Here is a 25799-nt window from a genome sequence, read left to right as displayed (position 1 = left end):
CGCTCCTTCCAGACCCAAGCCCAGGGCGCTGGATGGTGATGCTTCACCCAGGGTGGGGGCAAAGTGCCCAGGGTAGCAGCACTTCTTATTTTTGGTGGAAACTGCCCCTCGCTCCTGCTCTCAGGACCTGGGGGTGTGCGCACTCATCGCGACTGTCCCTCTCTTAAGTGGGGCACTCCGCGCGCCCCCCACCCCCCGTCACCTCTGCGCGCCCCCCTGCAGCCCTTGCAGCGCCCAGGGCACCCCAGCGGCGGCCACTGAGCTTCGGGCAAGTTCACCAGTTGCCTCCGTCGCCGCCTGGGAATCTGGGGCCCCCAGCGACTGCGAGCCCCGGTCTCCCTGGGACCCGGCGAGGGCGCGCGGCCGCTGTGCCTGCCCCACCCGCCACCCCTGCGAGCGGGGAGGCCCGGAGAGGCGGGGGCGGCCAGCGGCTGGCCTGGGGCAGGAGCAGCGCCGCCCACAGCCCGGGGTCTGGAGCGCAGGGGAGGGGGAGCGGCCGGGGGCAGAGCTCTCCTCCTCGGGGGGGACCCCAGCCGGGTGCACAGCAGCACCAGCCAGCTGCCCAGACGCGCGGGGGGTCCTGGAGCGGGGCAGCCCCGGCGCCGGGGTGGGGGTGGGGGGGGACAGCTGCAGCGGGATCAGGCCTCCGTGGAAGCGTGGCTGGTGATCACCGGGACTTCGCCTTCTCTTACTTTGTTAGGAAAGCCACCAGGTAAGGAGGGGACTCCGGAGGACGCGACTCCGTGGCCGGTACAGTCGAGACGCCCAAGCGTGGGGTCCATCCCACTTGCTCACACTTAGATGCAACAGTGTACAGGCCGGACCCCTCCCTCCCCGCCCCACACCCCCGGCTGCCCTGGCGATGCCCGAGGGCGACTGTTCCCAGACACCCGCCTTCAGAGGCCTTCCCCGGGCCCCCTCTAGCCTCCGGGGCCCCCTAAATCTTAGCGCCCCCCAAACCCTCCCCTGCAGCTCCTCCGGGAGCACCATGTCCAGCCTGGTCGCAGCGGCTCCGCTCCGCCCGGCCCCCCTCGCCGGCCCTCGCGGGGCGGGGAAGCCGGCGGGGGAGAGCGGAGGAGCCCGAGGCAGCAGCAGGCGGCGTCCTCCCGGGGTGAGTGCGGTCGCCTGTCGCCCCCCGCAGTCCCTCCCGGGCTCGCGCGCTTCCTTCCACTCTAGGCTGCGCCCAGGGCTCCGCGGCGCGCACGGAGGCGCTGGGGAGGGCGGCGGCGGCGGCCAGCGGGGGGCTGGCGGGTCCGGGCCTGGCCAAGCCCGAGGCCGGCTCCTCCCGGTCGGAGCCCAGCGCCCGGGCGGCGGCGGCGGAGGGCGGGTGCCCTTTGGAGACCGAACAAGGTAGTTCCCGAGCATCCCCCCCTTCCCACTTCCCTTGGGGGCGCGGGGCTGGGTGCGGGGTGGGGGCGTCGGGGTCACGCCAGCGGGGGGGTGTGTATTCTAAATAATACACCTATTAGAATTCTATCAATCCATTTTTTCATTCTTACTTGCTACTCTGCATGGTTTTATAGTCTCTGGGTCTGCGCTAATATTTCAGTGCATCGACTAGTTAAAAGGGAAAGGAAAGATGGGTGTAAAAACAAGAAAAGCAGTCGATTTCAAGTAGAAGAAGTAAGCACCTGCTTGTTCTCAAAGATGCTTCTGGTTTTTAATCAGCTCAGAAGTCTGGAAAACCCTTGTAAGCAAGAAAACAAGCTATTTCATCTGGCTTCGGTTTCCATTTCACCGCCAAGAAGGATTGATGGCTTGCGAGTCTGACCTGTCACTCATGGAAATTAGCTTGCTTTATTCAGTTACCCAGGGAACGTTTGGGTTTATGGACTCCTCTACTGTTATGAATTATACATGGCCTTTTTTTTCTTCTATTGTAGATGGATCTATAGTTAAGTATGCAATGTTCGAGAGCTTTTATGGGTCATAGAAAGCCTGTCATGATAGGACTGCAACTATACTAAATACTCAACTTTCACTCATATACAAATAAGCAGTAAGTACCATGTTAGGGTAGTACACACATGCGCATTTGCTAACCACTGCTAATTTGGTTTGCTAATCACTGCTAATTTGGTTTTGGGTTCAAAATTTACTTTTTTAAATTTATAACAATATACCTCACCTTCCTGAGCAGAACACGTTAATAAAAGGTCTTTCTTGACTCCTTGACATAAGCTCATCATCATGCACTTTATTATATATACTACACCAAATGGTGACGTTCACAGGAATCATTGAGCTGCCACGTGAAGGGCTCCAAAACGTGCCACGGTGAAGTAAGGACTCTTCTGGGCTGAAGATAGCTGTGAATCCACAGTACAGGGAGAGCTTTCTTTGAAGTCCCCTTATCCATCTAAAGATATATCCTCCCCCTAGAAAACCTCAATTGTCTTAAATCCTCTCCCCAAAAGTCTCATCCCCCAGGGAAGACCGATTCATCACAGAGCCTCAGAAAGGTAGGCACTACACTCAGACAGACATGGGCACAACCCATCATATCTTCCATCTGTTCTCCTAAGGACTCGCTTGTCTTTCCAAAAATTCATTTACTCTCCCTTCAGTGGCCTTTCTCCCTGCTCCTTTCCCTTTTTAAAATGCTCTATCTGCTCTCAAATCTCACCACAGCTCTGGGTATTTAGTTCTTGTCGTGAGGTCCTTTTACATGTAAAATTAAAAATTTATAAACGTGGATGCCTTTACTCCTGTTATTTTGTCTGTTGTCAGTTTTGTTCACACACCCCCAGGTACTGAACTGAGAGGGTCAGGAGCAAGTTTGTCCTCCCCTGAGCAGCATTTCTGGCCGCTGTCTATGTGGCCCAAACTGCTTTACTCATTTAATTTAAGGTCTTACTCTGTTAATCCCTTAAATGTTTCTGTTTTCCTTCCTTTCCACCTTCCTTTTCCATTTTCTTCTTTCTATTCCTCAGTTCTCTTTCCCCTCCTCTGTCTCTGCCTCTGCGTTTCTTTCTCTCACATTAAGCTTCTATTTCATCTGCCATAGTTCCTCTCACTTCTTGCTGTTAAGAGTGTAATCACCTCCTCTCTAATCTTCCATGGGAAGAGAAAATAAATGCCCATATGTTTTAGAGTTATTTCTAAAAGCAGGTCGAGCAGGATTCACCTGAAGACTCTTTTTTTAATAATAAATTTATTTTTTATTGGTGTTCAATTTGCCAACATACAGAATAACACCCAGTGCTCATCCCGTGAATGGGTGATGGGCACTGAGGGGGGCACTCGACGGGATGAAGACTCTTAATATAAAACTCTTCCTTCAGTGAAGTGCATGACTTTAGTGTATAGGCCTCGTAATGTCTATTTTACTTCCTCAAAAGAGATTTTTCCTTCCTTCTAGATTTGGTCAGTTGCAGATAACTTACATAGCTACAAATATTTTCTAGATATATGAAGCATTGTGTATGAAACATACACGTGCATTACGAAGAAAAAAGTTGAAATTTCATTTTCATGTAATTAGAAATATATACACTTCTTGCACATACATATTCATATGTATTGTATACATTTGTATATGTGTATGTAACAAACTGCACATTTACACAAATTAGTGCATCAGTTCTTTTGAGTTGTTTTAAGATTTTTTTTAAGTAATCTCTACGTCCAACCTGGGGCTCGAACTCACAATCCTGAGATGAAGGGTCACACACTCCACCGACTGAGCCAACCAGGCATCCCTCTTTTGGCATTTCTATTTGAATCTAATCACATGTATATTCTTAGTCTCATTCCTTATTATTAGTTTATAGTTCATGATTAATATTAGTTTATAGTTCATGATAGATTTTTGTATCAGTTAAACCACAACCAAATTACCTACCAATGAAAAAAACACCATATCCGATTTTACCCTAAAAATTATTTTATGGATAGCCTGTTGCTCAGCTTATATAAAGTACTATTCAATTAGAAAAGATTTTTGCGTGTACTAGGTTCTAGACACTGCTCTAGCTAGGAGTCACTGGGAGAGAGAAGGGAGATGAACTGATAAGGCTTCTGAACTACAGGTGTATTTAGGTGTTAGAAGTGAGGAAAACTATATAAAGGCAGGAACTTTTAAATATCTGTGGTGGATCAAGGGCATTGTTGACCACTCATTCCAACAAAGGCAAGCAGCAATGGAAACAATAGTACCAAGGACTCAGGTAAGAAACACATGACACCTTTTTGGAATTGTAAGTAGTTCAGTAAAATTCAAAATTCATTCTCTCTCTCTCTCTCTCTCTCTCTCAGTAAATGTGTGAAAGCAGATTGTCTTTGCTTATCTGCCTATTTGGTTAATATTCTTGGGAATAACTGTTATTGTTATTGTTACGTATCTGTACAAAGACTGAGTCACAAAAAGGACATTTGTGAATAAAAATGACCTTAATTATATGGCATCATGGAGCAAATGAGTATCCATGGAGATTATGTAGCTAATTCCCCACTCAGAATATTTTCACATTGTGAAGATGTTTGGCTTTTGTTTTGTTCCTTTTTGATGTGTGCAATGTATTTATTTGCTAGCCCTATACTTATTTTGTTATAGCTTTTATTTCAAAGAGGCTATCGTCTGGTGTATACTCTTAGCATTTAAGGGAAAAAAAACCCCACATCACATACATCCTAGAGATTGCTATTCAAATCTTCCCTCTATCACTAACTAGCTGTGAGACACTAGGCAATTCTTTCAAGCTTGTTGGGCCTCAGTGGCCTCATTTGTATAAATTGAGGGTTTGAGTCAATGACTTCCTATGACTGCCTGAATCAAAGTGATTATTACCTCTGCTTCTTTGAAGTCCAAATTGATATTCAAGTAAAAAGTTCCTCAGCTACCAATCCCTATACTTTACAGCAGTGAAATTTAGAAAGATTTGTGCTTCTTTATGTCTTTCCCTCTTGAAGCCTACATGCATTAGCTCTTCTTTGAGTGTTAATGAAAATGTAAATTCATGCTGAAGTAGCTTTCTAATTAGATTTGTTTATAGAGTGATTTCAATTGTATCTTTCCTGAAAATTAGAAAAGGAAAATGATCACTTATTGAAATCACTGAATTTACCATACATTTTAATTAAGCAAGGTAGGTAATTTTGTTCTCATTTCACAAGTGAGAAAAATTAGTTAAAAGGGCTTTTAGGTTTATATTATGTGCATTTTATCACATAAAATAATTTTTTAAAGAATTGTTAAATGTCTAAGATAGTGAAGTACCTGAATATATATATACATACATATATATGATAACTTTGACCCAGATCTGTACAAGGCCAAGTCTATATTATATCATGAGGGTTTTGTATTAAGAATCAGGGTTGGGGATCCCTGGGTGGCTCAGCACTTTGGCACCTGCCTTCGGCCCAGCGTGCGATCCTGGAGACCTGGGATCGAGTCCCACGTTGGGCTCCTTGCATGGAGCCAGCTCCTCCCTCTGCCTCTCTCTCTCTCTCCGTGTCTCTCATGAATAAATGAATAAAACCTTAAAAAAAGAATCAGGGTCAATTACACATCTTTTAAACTCTTGGCTACATCTGATTTTGGGGAGGCCTTCTATCCCATCCATCTTCCTCTTTTGACCCTAAGTTCTCTATTTTCTAGCTTTTATCACTTTTTTTTCATTTTCCAGGACACTTTCATCAACCTTGTAATGACTGATAAAAAAGCAAAAGCTGAGATGCCTGGGATGTGCAGTTGGTTAAGTGTTGGACTCTTGCTTTCAGCTCAGGTGGTGATCTCAGGCTTGTGAGGTGGAGTGGCACAAAGGGCTCTGCACTCATTGCAGAGTCTGCTTAAGAATTTTTCCTCCCTCCACCTCTGCCCCTCCCCACTGCACTCTATCTCTTTCTTTCACTCTAAATAAGTGAACATCTTTTTAAAAAGTATTTTTTATTCATTCACGAGAGACACACAGAGGACTCCTTTTTTTAATAAATTAATTTTTTATTGGTGTTCAATTTAGCAACATACAGAAAAACACCCAGTGCTCATCCCGTCAAGTGCCCCCCTCAGTGCCCGTCACCCATTCACTCCCACCCCCCGCCCTCCTCCCCTTCCACCATCCCTAGATCATTTCCCAGAGTTAGGAGTCTTTATGTTCTGTCTCCTTTTCTGATATTTCCCACACATTTCTTCTCCCTTCCCTTATATTCCCTTTCACTATTATTTATATTCCCCAAATGAATGAGAACATACACTGTTTGTCCTTCTCTATTAGAAAGGAATAATGTATCTTGGGAAGCCATTACTTCTTGATGTAAAAATTAATGTCTGAACTGAATTTTGATAATATCACCACTCCCTTGTTTAAAAATACTGGCAGTGGCTTACAGGTGTGCTTACAATAAAATATAGCATCTATGGGAAAAGCAAAAAAAAAAAAAAAAAGGTTACAGATAAACAGGGTTGTTATGGTGGACTTGCCATCATTCTTCTTCTTAGTGCATCCCGTAATACGCAGCTACTATCGTTTGGTTCAATAAGGCTGCACGAGCTCCAGCCATTGATTCCACATTTTACCAAACAGGAATGAAAAGTCACAAAGAAGGATGCACCCCTTCTGTATTAGTGTGGTTAGGCTGTCCTAACCAAATACCACTGACTGGGTGGCTTAAACAGTAAAACCTGTTTTTCTCATAGTTGTGGAGGCCAGAAGTTAGGGAGGGGAAGATAGATGTGTAGAAGAAAATCAGTGTGCTGATGATGCTTTTACTAGAGAGAGATGAAATGGACCCTGGACAGGAAAAGAAACAAAACTTCACTACTCAAAGCTAGAGATCCCAAAATATACAGCTCTTAAAAACATGATGAGAATATAAATACTAAATCCAAACATATAGAAGATCAGAAGAATTAAAAATGAGAAATGACACATAAAGGACCTTAAACCCTGGGATTGGGAGTAATAAGTAAGAATTAAATGGAATAAAATTATAATTCTTTTAAAATTACTTGGAATAAACTATCTTCTTTTTACAGAAATGTTAACACATAAGGCATTAATCAATTACCCCAAATTAAAACATCGTTAGAAAATAATATATATAATATATATGAATGTAGTCTTGAGGCAAAGAGGGTATTCCAAAAAGAGACCTAAGCCTCAGAAAAGAAAAAACTAGATGGACTTGACAGCACAAAAACTGCAAAAGCTTATACAGCCAACAAACCATGTACTCTGATCTCATTAGAGCCCTTTATGACAATCTGTGTTTTCTAAGAGGAGAATAAAGAGTAGCAGAAAAAAAAATCCCTTGAAATCAGAATCAGCTCATTCGATCCTATAGAAATTTCTAAAATTCATATTTCTGAGGATCTTCAGTATCGATCTCCAACTCATGTTTGCAGTGATGCCAAACCAAGTACCATGTAGCCGTCCTCAAAGGCCTGGCAAGGGGAAGATTTGCTGTAAGCATGGAGGATTGGGGATAGTCCCAGGCAAGCCCTTTCAGTGACCACCTCTCTTTGTTCCTGGCCTTACACAGTAGAAGCATAGACTCGGTCCAAGGCGCAGTGGATGCCATCCTCATTAGGGTGCACCTGTTATGAGTCAAGCCAAATCTGAAACATTTCCATATAGTGTTCTTTTATTTTTGGAAAGTGGAGACTCTTTAAAACAAAAGGGATGTTTAGGTGTGTCATTGCTGTCTTTGATCCCGGCACAAATAATTTAAAAACATGAGTTGCGCTACTCCTGACTAATTCTGGTGGCATCTGGTTTGCCTGATTTCCACCTTCTGCGTTTCAAATTTTTTAGTTAAAATTTTCAAATTAAAATTCCTGCTATCATCATATATACCCATATATGCACACACGTATATAGACGTGAATATGTATGCACTCACGGGGTGATATGTATACACAAGCAAATATGTGTACCTGTATACATATGCAGATAAACACCCACACATATGTGTGTTTCTATGTAGGTACACGTACGTGTGCATGGACATGTTTGCGTATAAATACACATATATAATGTATAAGTAGACATTTTAAGTTATAGATTAATATATAGCTACATAATTGATGAGGAAATGTTGTCCTATTTATTTTTCAAAACATCTACATTTCCCCCCTTGTTTCTGTGAGAAATACTTTCCCAGCCATAAATGCTTAAATCCTTTTTGATTCAGAATCTGTTTGTGAGAGACCATTTTATACTTCTGATTCACAGGCCTCCTCCATAATTGATCTCCTACAATGGTTTTGTGACAGGCTCCTTTCTGAAGCAGGCAAAGAAATAAGTGAGATAATGCAACCCTATTTATTTATGAGGATTGTATTTTCATTGATTGACATCTGAACCCAGAGGAAATATGGTTTCATTTTCCACCAGCCGGGTGAATCGAGATTAAATGTCACCTAAATTCTCTCAAGTCAAGAATTCTTTTTATCATCCCCAAAACAAGAGAATGGTTTCCATTAGCCTGAACACAAAGCTTGAAACTTCGTTCCTTACGCCAATTTGTCATGATTTGTATATAATTGTGAGGAAACTAATTAATGTGTTTTATATTTTTCCTATTAATTAGTAGACATTGTGGAAACTTCTGTCAGAAATGTCAGAACATTTCATAGATGTTTTTTTTAATTCTCCTTTGAGCTTTCTGGAAATGATGGTGCAGGCTCTTTTCTTTGAAGAAAACTGGAATTCTTGCCTTGGATACTAGTACTCATAGTCGAAAATTGTAGTATAAAATAATAACTGTTTTCCCCACTATTATTTGAAGCCTTAGAATGGGGAAAGGAAGGATAATTGGTTGTTATGTCTAGTCTGTGACAGATTTTGAAAACTAGTTTTGAAGTGTTTACTCTTGTATTCTTTAATGTTTCTTATATGAAGGTAAAATAACCAAAATCAACCATGGAGAGAAAAACCAAACACTTCCTTGAGGGACTGAAAGATTTAATTATGGTCAAACGAGATAGTGTTCAAAATTTTTCATGTTTAAAGGAAGATGCTGTGCTCAGACGGTCTCACTTAGAAGAGATAAATGAGTCAGCTGCTCCATGGCCAAGTGGCCAAACTTTTAATTGGTCTTTATCATAGGTGGGCTGTAAAAATCCTATGTGAAGATTTTGGGTGTCAAAAATGAGCATTTCCGCTACCACATGCAATTTGCAGAAATCCATCTGACAAGTCAGCCTCTAAGGCAAGTATCTCAGCCAAAGGTTTCACTTCCAACAACGTTAAGGAAGACAACAGACAGCTAACAGGGAACGAAGGAACCACGAGGACGCTGCAGCTGAAAGTGCATGTGGGATTTCCTGCTCTTTAGAAAAGGCAATTCACTTTCCCTGGCTGACTCTTCAAGAGATTTATTTTCCTTTTTTGTCAGGATGAAGGAGATAACTCATAACCAAAGAGCAGCTGTTTTTATGACGTGTTCGGTAATAAAGTCTAATAAAGCCTAAGGCCTCGAAAAAAATTTAAATCACTTATTTCAAGGTACAAATTAAATGTGCTTAATTGTTCTACAAGCTTGCTCCTCAAACCGTGAGCATGGGCATCACCTAGATGCTTCCTAGGACTGTAGGATCACACTCGTACCCTTACATACACTTCCAGTATCTTCATTTAAACAAGACCCCCAGGTGCATTTAATATGCACATGCATATTAGTCTAAGAAACCCTGCTTGACAGTATCTGTTCCGAATGCTGATCCAGATCCAATATCTTCATTTCCTGGGTAATCAATACCTCAGGTGCCCGTTTCAGTGTTGGATAATTCCAGTGATTATGAAAATCTTCCTCACGTGAAGACAAAATTCTGCTTATCTATCCTATGCATCAAAATAGTCCATATTCTTCAAGGGCCAATCATGATAAGGTTTATTTCTCTGTCAGGATAGAATTTCAGATACTTAAACTTGTTGCTTGCTCTATTTCCTTACTCTTTTCTAATCCCTTTCGTCAGTGCTCACAAAGTAGTTATTTCTCCAGCCACGTTGGATGCTCTATACGAACTACGTCGTGATAATTTGGAATCAAGGTGTGGTCTCTCGATTTAAAAAGCAGTATTCCAGTGATCAATGCAGAGTTGAGTAAATGCTGCCTCCTAGATCCTGCACATTCTTTCTCTATTACTGAAACTTAAATTGCATATATACACACACTGTATACATCACAGTGTACTGTATTCTTAGACCACTTCAGAAAATATACTATAAACATTTCATTTTGCTTTTTAAGAAATTATGCATATCATACCCTCATTTAAAACATTAAACAAACTCCATTAGATCATGTTGATGGGAGCTCCTTGAGAAAGGACACAGGTCTTCCCTTTCATTCTTACTACCGGTCATAATCTGCTGTACATGTTAGGCATAAAATAATGATTTTTCAGTTATTGTGTCCATCTTTGATGTATAGAAGTAAAATCAGAGGCATAGTGAATATTGGCGAGAATGGAGATTCTGAGTTGCAGACCAACCTTTTCGCCCTGGTTACGAGACTTTGAATGAGTTGCAAGCCTGTCTAGACTTTGTATGCCTCACCTGTAAGAGAAAGTACTAGAATCTACTGACTTTCAATCATTTTTTTAAATAGGGATTTTTTTCTTACTCAAAGGAAACCTTACTTAGAGCACAAATCTCATAAAATGGTAAGAGCTAAGTTGCTCAAGCTGAAGAGGGGGATTGAAGAGGAAGGCAAGACCTTCCTAGAAAATGAGAAGGAAAGTACGTTAACCTAATACGTATTTGAGAATCTCAAGTAAATATTATGAGAGGCAAAAGCTCTAATATGTGTTAGAGACTCAGGATTAAGCTTTACTTTTCCACCAAGGATGGCTTATGTTAGTTTGGATATCTCTTATATTTTGAATATCCTTTTATATTCTCTTATTTTGGATCTTTCAATGTGCAGTTATTTCTTAATGTTGAGAAAGCTGAAATGTGAAAAAGAACTCTGGGTAAGCCTTTTTTTTTAATTTTAGTAGAAATAAACATGAAATCTACCCTCTTAAATGTTTAAATATGCTGGTTGAACAGCCGGTCTCAAGGATGTTTTCATCTCGTGACTGAAACTATTCCGATGGAACAAGAGGTGCATTTCCACCTTTCATTCTCTTTGCCTGGCAACCACCATTCTAACTTTGTGCTGTGATGTTTAACCATTTTATATATCTCAAATAAGTAGAATCATGGAGTATTTTTCTTTCTGTTACCAGTTTATTTTATTTATCATAATGTCCTCACAGTTCATTCACATGCAGCATGACGGGATTCCCTTCTTCTTCAAGGCTGACTAATATTCCACTGCCTGTCTGTACCACACTTCCTTATCCATTATTCTCTAATGGTCACTGAATGATTTCTACTTCTTGGCTGTTGTGAATAATGCTGCAATACATATGAGTGCACGTATCATTTCTAGATTCTGCTTCCAATTATTTTGGATAAATATTCACAAGTGGGATTGCTGGATCATAAGATAATTCTAATTAAAAAGAAATTTTGGGGAGGGAGAAGCTCTCTGCTGTTTTCCATGGCAGCTACACCACTTTACATTCCCACTTAGAGTGCACAAGTGTTCCAATTTCTCCACATTCTTACTAATACTTTAAAAAATTTTGGGCATCCCAGGTGGCTCAGTGGTTTAGCACCGCCTTCGGCCCAGGGTGTGATCCTGGAGACCCAGGATCGAGTCCCACATTGAGGTCCCTGCATGGAGCCTGTTTCTCTTCCCTCTGCCTGTGTCTCTGCCTCTCTCTCTCTCTCTCTCTGTGTCTCTATAAATAAATGAATAAAATCTTTAAACAATTTTTTTCTCTATGTACAAAATGTGTATCTGTGTTTGATAATGGCCAGTGTGTTGGGTGATAATTCACTGCATGAGTTGATATCTCATTGTGTTTTTTATTTGCATTTCCCTGACGGTTAGTAATATTAAGCATGTTCTTATGTCATGTATCTGTTCACCAGTTGTATATATTCCTTGGAAATACATCTATTACATTCTTTGCCTATTTTATTTATTTATTTTTATTTTTATAATTTTCTTCCTATGTTTGTTCTTTTTTTTAAGATTTTATGTATTTATTCATGATAGTCACACAGAGAGAGACAGAGAGGCAGAGACACAGGCAGAGGGAGAAGCAGACTCCATGCAGGGAGCCTGATGTGGGATTCGATCCCAGGTCTCCAGGATCGCACCCCGGGCCAAAGGCAGGCGCCAAACCGCTGTGCCACCTAGGGATCCCCTCTTTGCTTATTTTAAAAATCAGGTTATTTGGTTTTTGATATTGATTTGTCAGGTTTCTTTATATATTTTGAATATTAACCCCTTATTATATAAATGGCTAACAAATATTTTTCCTATTCCATAGGCTGCCTTTTTACTCTGTTGATTGTTTCCTTTAATGTGTAGAAATAACTACATCTCCTGTACTCTCATTTATCTATTTTTGTTTTTGCTGTTTGTGCCTTTAGTATTTTATCCAAAAAATTATTGCCGCGATCAATGTCATGAAAATTTTTCCCCCTGGCTTTCTGCTAAAGATTTATAATTTTCGGTTTTACATTTATGAGTTGTTGTTGTTGTTTGGTATGGTGACATATAAGGTTCTCATTTCATTCTTTTGCATGTGAATATCCAGTTTTCCTGAAACCAGTGTTTGAAGAGATGATTTTTCTCCCCATTTTGTATTCTTGGCACTCTTGTCCCCCCAGGACAGGCATTATCTTAATAATAATTATTTAGGTATTATATATTATATATTATCTATATAATTAGGTATTATATATTATATATTCCTGAGTTTCTAAAGGGAATTCATAACAGATCTCCCAACTATCCTGAAAGGGGGCTAGTCTGGGTACGTGGTCTCTCCTGTGAAGGTAAGGACACTTTAGATCCCGAGTCAGCACACCTTGGAATTGCTCCAAGTTCTTCAGTGTCTGAGATGGAAACACAAGCAAGGTTCATTTATTTACTTATGCCAGACCTCCCTCATCACAAGAGAATGTTTTCTTAAAATCTCCTAGTATACAAAATATAAACACAGGCAAAAATATAAGCATTCTATGTAGTTATCCATCTCTTTGGTAAAGCTTGAAATAACTTCTTGCCAATAAAGAGTGGTCATTGCTGGAGGATAATATAAAATTTATAACACTAGAATTCTCTCTCCCTTACTTTTCTTCTATGGGTAAGTAACCATTTGGTACAAATGAGACCGTATAGGGAAAACAAGAGCGACTTAACTCCTGTAAAGCGTCTGGTCTCAGGCAAGGGTCAAGAGTTTCCATATGCTCAGAGACAAATACCTTTTATGGGAAAGAGAACAAACCAGAGATAACAGCTGACAGGGAGGGATGGTTGTCTGGCAAAATTAGAAGTAACAATTTAAACCCTGCTGTATTTCTAATTTCCAGGAGCCCTAGAAGAATTTTGACCAGAAAGAAAGGAATCCTGTGATTGTCTTATGTCTGCTAAACAGTAATGACTACAAAATAATGATCATGGGACTGAAGGATGCCTACGCAAGCCCAGCCTCTTATCCTTTGGAAAACTGCTTTTATGTCTGGCACACCACCCCTTCAGAGGAGGGCATTGCTCTTTTCTTTTCTTTTCTTTTCTTTTCTTTTTTTTCTTTTCTTTTCCTTCCTTCCTTCCTTCCTTCCTTCCTTCCTTCCTTCCTTCCTTCCTTCCTTCCTTCCCTCCCTCCCTCCCTCCTTCCTTTCTTCTCTCTTTTTCTTTCCTTTCTTTCTCTTTTTCTTTCTTTCTTTCTAGATTTTATTTACTTATTTGAGAGAGAGAGCACGAGCAGGGGGAGTGTGAAGGGTAGAGGAAGAATCAGACTCCTCCCACTGAGTGTGGAGCTCAAGTTGGCTCCATCCCAGGACCCTGGGATCATGACCTGAGCCATGCAGGCATCCCAACATTTTTCTTTCTATCCAGTCCCCTATATGTAAGGTATCTCCAATAAACTCCACCTGCTTTCTTTCTCTCAAGTTCAGTGGTCATTTCTATGAAATTGAGACTCAAGAATTTGGTCTTGGTGGTCTAGTCGCACAAATGTATTTAACGTTTTAGAGAAGTTTTCCTATAGAATCAGAGATGCTCTATGTATGTTTTCAGGTCTTAAACACTTTGCCCCTGAGAACCAATACTATTCTTGAGATGCTTTAAAAGTTTTATTTCCGAAGAAGAGGAAGAGGAAGAGGAAGAGGAAGAGGAAGAAGAAGAAGAAGAAGAAGAAGAAGAAGAAGAAGAAGAAGAAGAAGAGTTGTTTTATTTATAAACTCTGAAGGACTATGGGACAGACATTGAATTACATGAATTTATCACAATGTCACTTGAACAACTCTCCTCTACATTTTAGCTTTGCTCTGAAATATACTCATTGGGGAAGGTATTTAGTTTTGCCTTGTATCATATTCACCTAAGCTCCTATATAGCTGTGCACATAGTACTTGCTTAAAAAACATGTTTTTTTTTAAGTTTATATTTTTTTTTGCGAGGGGGAGAGAGAGAGAGAGAGAGAGAATGTGTGCACATGCACATGAGTGAGAGGAGGGGTAAAAGGAGAGAGAGAGAGAATCTCAAGCAGACTCCCTATTGAGTATGGAGCCTGAAGTGAGGCTCAATCTCATCATCCTGAGATCATGACCTGCACAGAAATCAAGACTCAGACACTTAACCAACTGAGCACACCCACCCACCCCAGAAAGTATGGTTTCATTTGACTATATTTGGAATTGCTTTCTAGACAAATTCTTGGTAGATTTCCTTGGATGAAAAATTTATTAGTCTCATTGACATTGTGTCTACCTCGTGTGTCATTATGGCTTCATACATACTGTCTTTCTTTTTAGATCGAAAATAAGGATGGGGAAGATGGTGGAAGAGTAAGGTCCCCAAGTCACCTGTCCCCTCCAAATTACCTAGATAACCTTCAAATCATCCTGAAAATTTATGAATCCGGCCTGAGATTTAAAGAGAGAACAGCTGGAATGCTACAGTGAGAAGAGTTCACGCTTCTATCAAGGTAGGATGATGGGGGGAAATGAAATAGAGAAACAAAAGGCATCCAAGGGGGAGGGGCCTCACGAGAAGTCCAGCAAAGGCTAGTGCCCCCAGAAGAGGAAAGCCCCGTCCTGGAGAAGCAGGAGCTTAACCAATCTTCCCAAGCAGAAAGATGCTCGCAGGGAGTTAGAGCAGGACCCCAGGAAGGCGGGGATGCCCTCAGGCTCCCTGGGACACTAACAGACACCTGCGCCCCCAGGAAAGTGCACCCAGCTCCCTAAGGGCTGCAGCGTGTGCATGGCGGGACCCCAGAGCAGCTCGGAGGGGCTCCAGCAGAGGCTCCGGAGAGAGGGGGCTGCAGGGACCCGAGAGCAGCTCAGAGGCGGCTCTAGCAGAGGTAGAGGCTCCACGTGGAGGGGGCCGTGTGGCCCGGGAGCAGCTCTGTGGGTCTCAGGTGGCGGTTCCGCAGAGAGGGTCTTCGCGGCCGGAGTGCGAATCCAACAGCACAGGCCCGGGAACACAGGGCTCTGGGGACACAGCCTAGGATCCAACCTCCCCCCAGGACAGGCAGAGGCCAGGAGGGCCCAGGACAGCAAGGATGCTTCTGCCCCGAGCTGAGGAGATCAGCGGCCCCGCCCCCGGAGCATCCAGGCCCCTGCAGTCCGAGAGCTCCCGAGTTACTGCGGAAGCTGAATCCAGGGCTCCAGAGCCAGCCACTGCCACTGTGGTTGTTCCTCCTGGGGCCTCACGGGGTAAACAACTCCCACTGAGACCTGAACCAGGAAGGGGGAGAGCAGATCCCCCAAGTGCTAACTGAAAATCAGCACAACAGGCCCCTCCCCCAGAAGACTAGCTAGACACACAAGTTCCAGGGGAAGTCAAGGGACTTAAAGTATACAGAATCAGAAGATACTCCCCCGTGTGTGTTTTTTTTTTTTGCTTTTTGATTTCTGTTTGCTTTCCCCATCCTTTATTTTCCTTTCTTTCTTTCTTCTCTTTTTTTCCTTCCTTTTTTCTTTTTCTCATTTCTTTCCTTCTTTCTATCCTCTCTTTTTCTCCTTTTCCCAATACAACTTGTTTTTGGCCACTCTGCACTGAGCAAAATGACTAGAAGGAAAACCTCACCTCAAAAGAAAGAATCAGAAACAGTCCTCTCTCCCACAAAGGTACAAATATGGATTACGATTCAATCTCAGAAAGCCAATTCAGAAGCACTATTATACAGCTACTGGTGGCTCTAGAAAAAAGCATGAAGGACTCAAGAGACTTTGTGACTGCAGAATTTAGATCTAATCAGGCAGAAATTAAAAATCAATTGAATGAGATGCAATCCAAACTACAAGTCCTCACAACGAGGGTTCACGAGGTGGAAGAACGAGTGGGTGACATAGAAGACAAGATGATGGCAAAGAGGGAAACTGAGGAAGAAGGAGACAAACAATTAAAAGACCATGAGGATAGATTACGGGAAATAAATGACAGCCTGAGGAAGAAAAACCTACCTTTAATTGGGGTTCCCGAGGGCGCCGAAAAGGACAGAGGGCCAGAATATATATTTGAACAAATCCTAGCTGAAAGCTTTCTTAATCTGGGAAGGGAAACAGGCATTCAGATCCAGGAGATAGAGTGATCCGCACCCCCTAAAATCAATAAAAAATGTTCAACTCCTCGACATTTAATGGTGAAGCTTGCAAATTCCAAAGATAAAGAGAAGATCCTTAAAGCATCAGGAGATAAGAAATCCCTGATTTTATGGGGAGGAGTATTAGGGTGACAGCAGACCTCTCCACAGAGACCTGGCAGGACACAAAGGGTGGCAGGATATATTCAGGGTCCTAAATGAGAAAAACATGCAACCAAGAATACTTTATCCAGCAAGGCTCTCATTCAACTTGGAAGGAGAGATAAAGAGCTTCCAAGACATGCAGGAACTGACAGAATATGTGACCTCCAAACCAGCTCTGCAAGAAATTTTAAGGGGGACTCTTAAAATTCCCCTTTAAGAAGAAGTTCAGTGGAACAGTCCACAAAAACAAGGACTGAATAGATATCATGATGACACTAAACTCCTAGCTTTCAATAGTAACTCTGAATGTGAATGGGCTTAATGACCCCATCAAAAGGTGCAGGGTTTCAGACGGATAAAAAAGCAGGACCCATCAATTTGCTGTCTATAAGAGACTCATTTCAGACAGAAGGACACCTACAGCCTGAAAATAAAAGGTTGGGGAACCATATACCATTCAAATGGTCCTCGAAAGAAAGCAGGGGTAGCCATCTTTATATCAGATAAACTAAACTTTACCCCGAAGACTGTAGTGAGAGATGAAGAGGGACACTATATTATACTTAAAGGATCTATCCAACAAGAGGACGTCACAATCCTCAATATATATGCCCAGAATGTGGGAGCTGCCAAATATATCAACCAATTAATAACCAAAGTTAAGACATACTTAGATAATAATACACTTATACTTGGTGACTTCAATGTAGCTCTTTCTACTCTCGATAGGTCTTCTAAACACAACGTCTCCAAAGAAACAAGAGCTTTAAATGATACATTGGACCAGATGGATTTCACAGATATCTCCAGAACTTTACATCCAAACTCAACTGAACACACATCCTTCTCAAGTGCACATGGAACTTTCTCCAGAATAGACCACATACTGGGTCACAAAGCGGGTCTGAACCAATACCAAAAGATTGGGATCGTCCCCTGCATATTCTCAGACCATAATGCCTTGATATTAGAACTAAATCACAACAAGAAGTTTGGAAGGACCTCAAACACGTGGAGGTTAAGGACCATCCTGAATAAAGATGAAAGGGTCAACCAGGAAATTAAGGAAGAATTAAAAAGATTCATGGAAACTAATGAGAATGAAGATGTAACCTTTCAAAATCTTTGGGATGCAGCAAAAGTAGTCCTAAGGGGTTAATGCATTGCAATACAAGCATCCATTCAAAAACTAGAAAGATCTCAAATACAAACGCTAACCTTACACATAAAGGAGCTAGAGAAAAAACAGCAAATAGATCCTACACCCAGCAGAAGAAGAGAGTTAAGAAAGATTCGAGCAGAACTCAATGAAATCGAGATTAGAAGAACTGTCGAAGAGATCAACAAAACCAGGAGTTGGTTCTTTGAATTAATAAGATACATAAACCATTAGCCAGCCTTATTAAAAAGAAGAGAGAGAAGACTCAAATTAATAAAATCATGAATGAGAAAGGAGAGATCACTACCAACACCAAGGAAATACAAACGATTTTAAAAACATATTATCAACAGCTATACGCCAATAAATTAGGCAATCTAGAAGAAATGGACGCATTTCTGGAAAGCCACAAATTACCAAAACTGTATCAGGAAGAAATAGAAAACCTAAACAGGCCAATAACCAGGGAGGAAATTGAAGCAGTCATCAAAAACCTCCCAAGACACAAAAGTCCAGGGCATGATGGCTTCCCAGGGGAATTCTATCAAACGTTTAAAGAAGAAACCATACCTATCCTACTAAAGCTGTTTGGAAAGATAGAAAGAGATGGAGTACTTCCAAATTTGTTCTTGAGGCCAGCATCACCTTAATTCCAAAACCAGACAAAGAGCCCACCAAAAAGGAGAATTATAGACTAATATCCCTGATGAACATGGATGCAAAAATTCTCAACAAGATACTAGCCAATAGGATTCAACAGTACATAAGAAAATTATTCACCGTGACTGAGTAGGATTTATTCCCAGGACACAAGGCTGGTTCAACACTCATAAAACTATCAATGTGATTTTGCAAGTGACATATCAGATAAAGGGCTAGTTTCCAAGATCTATAAAGAACTTATTAATCTCAACACCAAAGAAACAAACAATCCAATCATGAAATGGGCAAAAGAACAGAAATCTCACAGAGGAAGACATAGACATGGCCAACACCCACATGAGAAAATGCTCTACATCACTTGCCATCAGGGAAACACAAATCAAAACCACAATGAGATATCACCTCACACCAGTGAGAATGGGCAAAATTAACAAGGCAGGAAACTACAAATGTTGGAGAGGATGCAGAGAAAAGGGAACCCTCTTACACTGTTGGTGGGAATGTGAACTGGTGCAGCCACTCTGGAAAACTGTATGGAGAATCCTCAGAGTTAAAAATAGACCTCCGTACGACCCAACAATTGCACTGCTGGGGATTTACCTCAAAGACGCAGATGCAATGAAACGCTGGGACACCCGCACCCTGAGGTTCAGAGCCGCAATGCCCATGATAGCCACACTGCGAAGGGGCCTCGGTGTCCATCAAAGATGAATGGATATGGAGGGTGTGTGGTCTCTGTACAAAATGCAAGATTACTCAGCCGTTAGGAATGACAAACACCCACCATTTGCTTCGACGTGGATGGAACCAGAGGGTGTTACGGCTGAGGGAAGAAGGCAATAGGTGAAGGACAAACATTATATGGTGTCATTCTTTTGGGGAGTATGACAAAAATAGTGAAAGGGAATAGAGGCGAAAGGAGAAAAAAATGAGTGGGAGATGGCAGAGAGGGCAGAACAGGAGAGACTCCTAACCCTGGGAAACGAACAAGGGGTGGAAGAAAGAGAGGAGGGCGGGGGGTGGCGGTGACTGGGCGACGGGCACCGAGGGGGGAACTTGATGGGATTAGCACTGGGGGGTTACTCTCTATGTTGGTAAAACGAACTCCAATAATAAATAAACCGATAAACTCACAAACTTCCCGAGACACAAAAGTCCAGGGCCAGTAGGCTTCCCAGGGGAATTCTATCCAATGCTTCAAGATGAAAGCATACCTATGCTACTAAAGCTGCTCCGAAAGATAGAAAGAGATGGAACACTTTCAACCCCGTTCTTGGAGGCCAGGGTCACCTTAACTCCAGAACCCAAGAACCCACCAAAAAGAAGAATCCTGGACCGATGTCCCTGATGAACGCAGATGCACACCTTCTCCACAAGATACGACCCAACAGGATGCAACGGGACATTATTAAGAAGTTACTCACCACGACCCAGTGGGGTTAATCGCCAGGGTGCAAGGCTGCTTCAGCACTCGGAGAACACTCGATGGGCTTCATTCATCAGATCTGCAAGAGAGAAAACAAGAACCAGATGATCTTCTCAAGAGACGCAGAGGAAGCATTTGACAAAATACGGAATCCATGCCCGATCCAAACGCATCAGAGTACAGGGATACAGGAAACGTCTCTCAGCATCTTCCAAGCCATCTCCGAAAAGCCCGTGGCAAATTATCATTCGCAATGGGGAAACACCGGGAGCCTTGCCCTGAAGAACAGGCACGAGACTGGGATGTCACTCTCACCACTGCTATTCTCAGCACAGTACGAGACGTCATGGCCTCAGCAGTCAGGCAACAAAACGAAACAAAAGGCATTCAAACTGGCAAAGAAGAAGTCAACAACTCCCTCTTCGCCGATGACATTATATTGTACCTAGAAAACCCAAAAGACTCCACCACATGATTGCTCAAACTCCCTACAGCAAGTTCGGCAGTGCGGCAGGATACAAACGTGGGGCCCAGAAACTAGTGGCCTTTCTACATGCGAACAAGGAGACGGAGGAAAGGGACATCGAGGAAAGGGTCAACCCCAATTATACAACTGCAGCACCCCCAAAAAAGCATGAGCTACCTAGGAAGAACCCTAACCAAAGGTGTAAAGGGTCTCTACCCGAAACACTGCAGAACAAGTCTGAAGGAAACTGAGGAAGAAACAAAGAGATGGAAAAGGTTCCATGATGCTGGATTGGAAGAATTAATATTCGGGAAAATGTCAATGTGACCCAGGGCAATCGACACAACTAATGCAATCCCTGTCAGAAATACCATGGACTCTCTTCAGAGAGCTGGAGCAAGTCATCTGAAGACTTGTGTGGAATCCGAAAAGACCCCGAACGGCCACAGGAAGAGTAGCCAAGAAAACCACTGCGGGGGCAGCACAATGCTGGATTTCACGTTGTGCCACGAAGCTGTTACCGGCAAGACAGTGTGATACTGGCACAAAGACAGGCATACCGATCAATGGAACAGAAGAGAGCATCCAGAGGTGGACCCTCAACTCTATGGGTAACTAATATTCGGCCAGGCAGCAAAGACCTTGCAGGGGGAACAAAAAAGACAGTCTCTTCAGTAAATGCTGCTGGGAACACTGGACAGCCACACGCAGAAGAATGAAACTGGACCATTCCTCTCACACCATACACAAGGATAAACTCAAAATGGATGAAGGATCTAAATGCAAGACAAGATTCCATCAAAATCCTAGGGGACAACACAGGCAACAACACCATTCTTGATCTGGTCCACAGCAACTTCGTGCAAATTACATCAGCCACAAAGGCCAGAGAAACAAGAGCAAAAATTGATCGCTGGGACTTCACCAAGATGAGCAGCTTCCGCACAGCAAAAGAAACACTCAAAAAACTTAAAGCCAACGCATAGAATGGGAGAAGATATGTGCAAATGACCCTGTCAGGTAAAGGGCCAGTATCCAAGATCTCTGAAGAACTTCTGCAACTCCACAGCAAAGAGACCAAGGATCCAATCTGGTAGACGGGCAAGAGACGTGAACGGAAATGTCACAGAGGAAGACGTAGGCGTGGCAGAGAAGCACATGAGACAATGCACCGCATCACTGGCCGTCAGGGAAATACAGGTCATAAGCACAACGAGATCCCACCTGACACACCAGTGACCACGGTGAATGTTAACAAGACAGGAAGCAGCGAATGTCAGTGATGATGTGGCGAAAGGGGAACCCTCTTGCACTGCTGGTGGGAATGTGACCTGGTGCAGCCACGCCTGGAAAACCGTGTGCAGGTGCCTCAGAGAGGTAACAACGGATCTGCACTGTGATACAGCATGGGGGTGCACTGGTGGAGAGTACCCCAATGATACAGATGCAGGTAAATGCTGGGACACCTGCACCCCGAGGTTTCAAGCGGCAACATCCATGATAGTCACTCTGCGGAAGGAGCCTCGGTGTCCATCGAAAGATGAATGGATAAGGAGGGTGAGTGGTCTCTGCACACAATGGAAGATTACTCAGCCGTTAGAAACGACGAACACCTACCATTTGCTTTGACCTGGATGGAACCGGAGGGTATTAAGGCTGAGGGAAAGAAGACAATCGCGAAGGACAAACATCATATGGTCTCATTCTTCTGGGGAGGATGAAAAAAATAGTGAAAGGGGAGAGAGGGGAAAGGAGAAAAAAATGAGTGGCAGATAGCAGAAAGGTAGACCGAACAGGAGAGACTCCTAACCCTGGGAAACGAACAAGGGGTGGAAGAAAGGGAGGAGGGTGGGGGGTGCGGGTGACTGGGCGACGGGCACGGAGGGGGGCACTTGATGGGATGAGCCCTGGGGGATTATGCTCTATGTTGGCAAAATGAACCCCAATAGGAAATAAGAAACACACCTATAAAGAAACACACAAACCTCCCGAGACACAAAAGTCCGGGGCCAGATGGCTTCCTAGGGGAATTCTATCAAACGCTTCAAGAAGAAATCATACCTGTGCTACCAAAGCTGCTCCGAAAGATAGAAAGAAATGGAATACTTCCAAACTTGTTCTTGGAGGCCAGCGTCACCTTAACTCCAAAACCCAAGACCCCCCCCCACCCAAAGGGAGAATTCTGGACCGATGTCCCTGATGAACACGGATGCACACCTCCACAAGCTATGAGCCAACGGGATCCAACAGGACATTATTAACAAGTTACTCACGATGACCCGGTGGGCTTTATCCCCGGGGTGCAAGGCTTCTTCAGCACTCAGAAAGCACTCAAGGTGCTTCTTCAGATCTGCAAGAGAGAAAACAAGAACCAGATGATCCTCTCAAGAGACGCAGAGGAAGAAGCATTTGACAAAACACAGCATCCATTCCTGATCCAAACGCTTCAGAGTACCGGGATAGAGGGAACGTCCCTCAGCATCTTCAAAGCCATCTACGAAAAGCCCGTGGCAAATTCTCATTCCCAATGGGGAAACACTGGGAGCCTTTCCCCGATGACCAGGCACGAGGCGGGGATGTCCACTCTCACTGCTGCTATTCTCAACATAGTACGAGACGTCATGGCCTCAGCAATCAGGCAATGAAAAGAAATAAAAGGCATTCAAATTGGCAAAGAAGAAGTCAAACTCTCCCTCTTCGCCGATGACATGATACCGTACCTAGAAAACCCAAGATGGCTGGAACTCCTACAGCAAGTTCGGCAGTGTGGCGGGATACAAACTCGGGACCCAGAAACCAGTGGCCTTTCTGTAAGCGAAGAATGAGACCGAGGAAAGGGACATCGAGGAAGGGGTCAACCCCATTTATACAACCGCAGCACCCAAAAAAACCATGAGCTACCTAGGAATAAACCTAACCAAAGGGGTAAAGGATTGCTACCCAAAACACTGCAGAACATGTCTGAAAGAAACTGAGGAAGACACAAAGCGATGGAAAAAGGTTCCATGCTCCTGGTTTGGAAGAATTAATATTGGGGAAAATGTCAACGTGACTCAGGGCAATTTACAGAAATAGTGTAATCCCTCTCAGAAATACCATGGACTATCTTCAGAGAGCTGGAAAAAATCATCTGAAGACTTGTGTGGAATCAGAAAAGACCCCGAACGGCCACAGGAATAGTAGCCAAGAAATCCAATGCAGGGGGTGGGGGTGGGGCAGCACAATGCCAGATTTCAGGGCGCGCCTCAAAGCTGTGAGCATCAGGACAGTGTGGTACTGTCACAGAAACGGACACATGGATCAATGGAACAGAGGAGAGCATCCAGATGTGGACCCTCAACTCTACGGGCAACTAATATTTGGCCAGGCAGGAAAGATGGGAAAAAAAAGACAGTCTCTTCGATCAAGGCTGCTGGGAACACTGGACAGCCACATGCAGAGGAATGAACCTGGACCATTCCTCTCACACCAAACACAAGGATAAACTCAAAATGGATGAAGCATCTAAATGTGAGACAAGATTCCATCAAAACCCCCCGGGAGAACACGGGAAACAACACCCTTCTTGAACTGGGCCACAGCAACTTCTTGCAAATTACATCAGCCACGAAGTCCAGAGAAACAAGAGCGAAAATGGATCGCTGGTACTTCATCAAGATGAGCACTTTCCGCACAGCAAAAGAAACACTCAACAGAACTCAAAGGCGGCCCACAGAATGGGAGAAGAAGGTATGTGCAAATGACCCCGTCAGATAAAGGGCCAGCATCCAAGATCTCTGAAGAACCTCTGCAACTCCACAGCAAAGAGACCAACCATCCCATCCAGAAAACGGGAAAAGTCACGAACAGAAAAGTCACAGAAGAAGACCTATATGTACATGGCCAACAAGCAGGCAAGACAATGCTCTGGGTCACTGGCCATCAGAGTAATAAAGGTCAAAACCACAATGAGATGCCACCTCACACCGGTGAGAACATTAAAAAGACAGGAAACACCAAATTTTGGGGAGGCTGTGGAGAAAGGAGAACGTTTTCAAAATGCAAAAATTTCAGAGGTAGCCATACTCACCTGACAGGGACCAAGCGGGAGGGGCGGGCTCCTGGCCAGGCTGGGGTGCTTGGGGAGGGACCTGAGAGCTGGGAGGGGGAGGCAGGCGGAGTAAGAGCCAAGGGCTTGGGGAGGCTCCTGGGGCCCAGCAGCCCAGGCCCTCAAGCCACCGTCCCAAGGCCGTGCCCTGACATTGCAAAGTGCCTGCACCCTAACCCCTCTGAGCGCACGCACATGGGTTCCGCGGTACCTCCCTGAGCCCGGGGGAGGGGCCCCGCACCCTCCCTGAGCCGCCCAAAGGAGACCTGGCCTGACCTGTAGGAGGCCCCACCGCCGACCCCTCCGCCAACAGGTCCCACCACTCCTCCCCCGCAGCCCTCTGCCCGGCACCCTGGCGGCCCAAAGGGTGTGGGTCCGGCTCGCCACGGGGCCACCTCCATGCAGCCCCAAGGCCCGCTGTCCCCCTCCCGGTCCCTGCCAGGCACCTGCTGCGCCACACGCGAGGGTCAGATGCCCCTCGCACAGCCACCCCGGGGCCCGTCACGCCTCCCGGGGCCCACGCTGACCTGCGCGCAGGGGGCCGAGGCCTGCAGAGCCGCTGCCGGGAGCCCGGAGCGCCAGGAACCGCGGGCCTGGAGGGGCGGCGCAGCCGAGCTACCTCCTGCCACCGCCGGGTCGCCGCATCTGCGCACAGCTCCTCCTGCGGCCAGCCGCGGCCCCCTTCAGGTCACGCTCGGGGTCAGGCGCAGGGGCAAGCTCCTGGAACCCTGTGGCCTCACCCCCGCTCCCGTCCCTGGGCCCGCCCCCCGCACAGAGGCCCGCCCTTCGCGGAGTTCAGAGCGGAGTGGAGAATGCCTATGCCTCTGCCGGGTAGTCTGGTCAGGCGCTGGGTTTGAGGCCTTGAGCCCCCCGCTCAGTCCCAAGGGACTCCTGCTCATGGAGGCACGAAGCCTCTCTCTGGCTCTGTGTCTCCCTCCCTGTCCTTCCGTCCGGGTCTCTGTCTCTCCCTCCCGGTCTCACTCTCTGTCCCTCCTGGTCTGGCCCTGTCTCCCTCCCTATCTCTCAATCTTAGCCACAGCAATCAGACATCAAAGAGAAATAAAGTGCATCCGGAATTGCAAGGATGAAGTAAAACTTTCACTATTTGCAGTTGACATAATAGTACACACAGAAAACCTTAAACACTCCTTCAAAAACATTCTATAGCTGAGAAATAAATTTGTAAAGTCACAGGATACAAAAACAACACACAGAAATCTGTATCATTTCTAT

At 44.3% G+C, this 25799-nt stretch overlaps 2 long non-coding RNA genes across 7 annotated transcripts in view; one reads left to right on the top strand and one right to left on the bottom strand.

The window, feature by feature from the left end:
• The first annotated feature begins 626 nt into the window (after positions 1-626).
• Positions 627-25799, top strand: part of LOC140611758 (uncharacterized) — a 41103-nt gene continuing 15930 nt past the window's right edge. For 3 of the 6 annotated variants that reach the window (XR_012012914.1, XR_012012915.1, XR_012012910.1), the window contains exons 1-2: positions 627-712; positions 14829-15001. This is a non-coding gene — a long non-coding RNA (uncharacterized lncRNA). Of the gene's footprint in view, positions 713-1065; positions 1112-1242; positions 1351-1525; positions 2000-14828; positions 15002-25799 lie in introns of those variants that run through there. The other 3 variants (XR_012012913.1, XR_012012912.1, XR_012012911.1) reach the window with 3 other exon arrangements.
• Positions 22753-25799, bottom strand: part of LOC140611759 (uncharacterized) — a 90204-nt gene continuing 87157 nt past the window's right edge. Inside the window, exon 4 of the long non-coding RNA XR_012012918.1 lies at positions 22753-22829. This is a non-coding gene — a long non-coding RNA (uncharacterized lncRNA). The remainder of the gene's footprint in view (positions 22830-25799) is intronic.

This window comes from Canis lupus, chromosome 20 (genome assembly GCF_048164855.1).
Source record: "Canis lupus baileyi chromosome 20, mCanLup2.hap1, whole genome shotgun sequence".
In the NCBI taxonomy this organism is placed as follows: Eukaryota; Metazoa; Chordata; class Mammalia; order Carnivora; family Canidae; genus Canis; species Canis lupus.
Note: the sequence above shows the minus strand (reverse complement) of the source record. Positions and strands in the feature narration are given on the sequence as shown.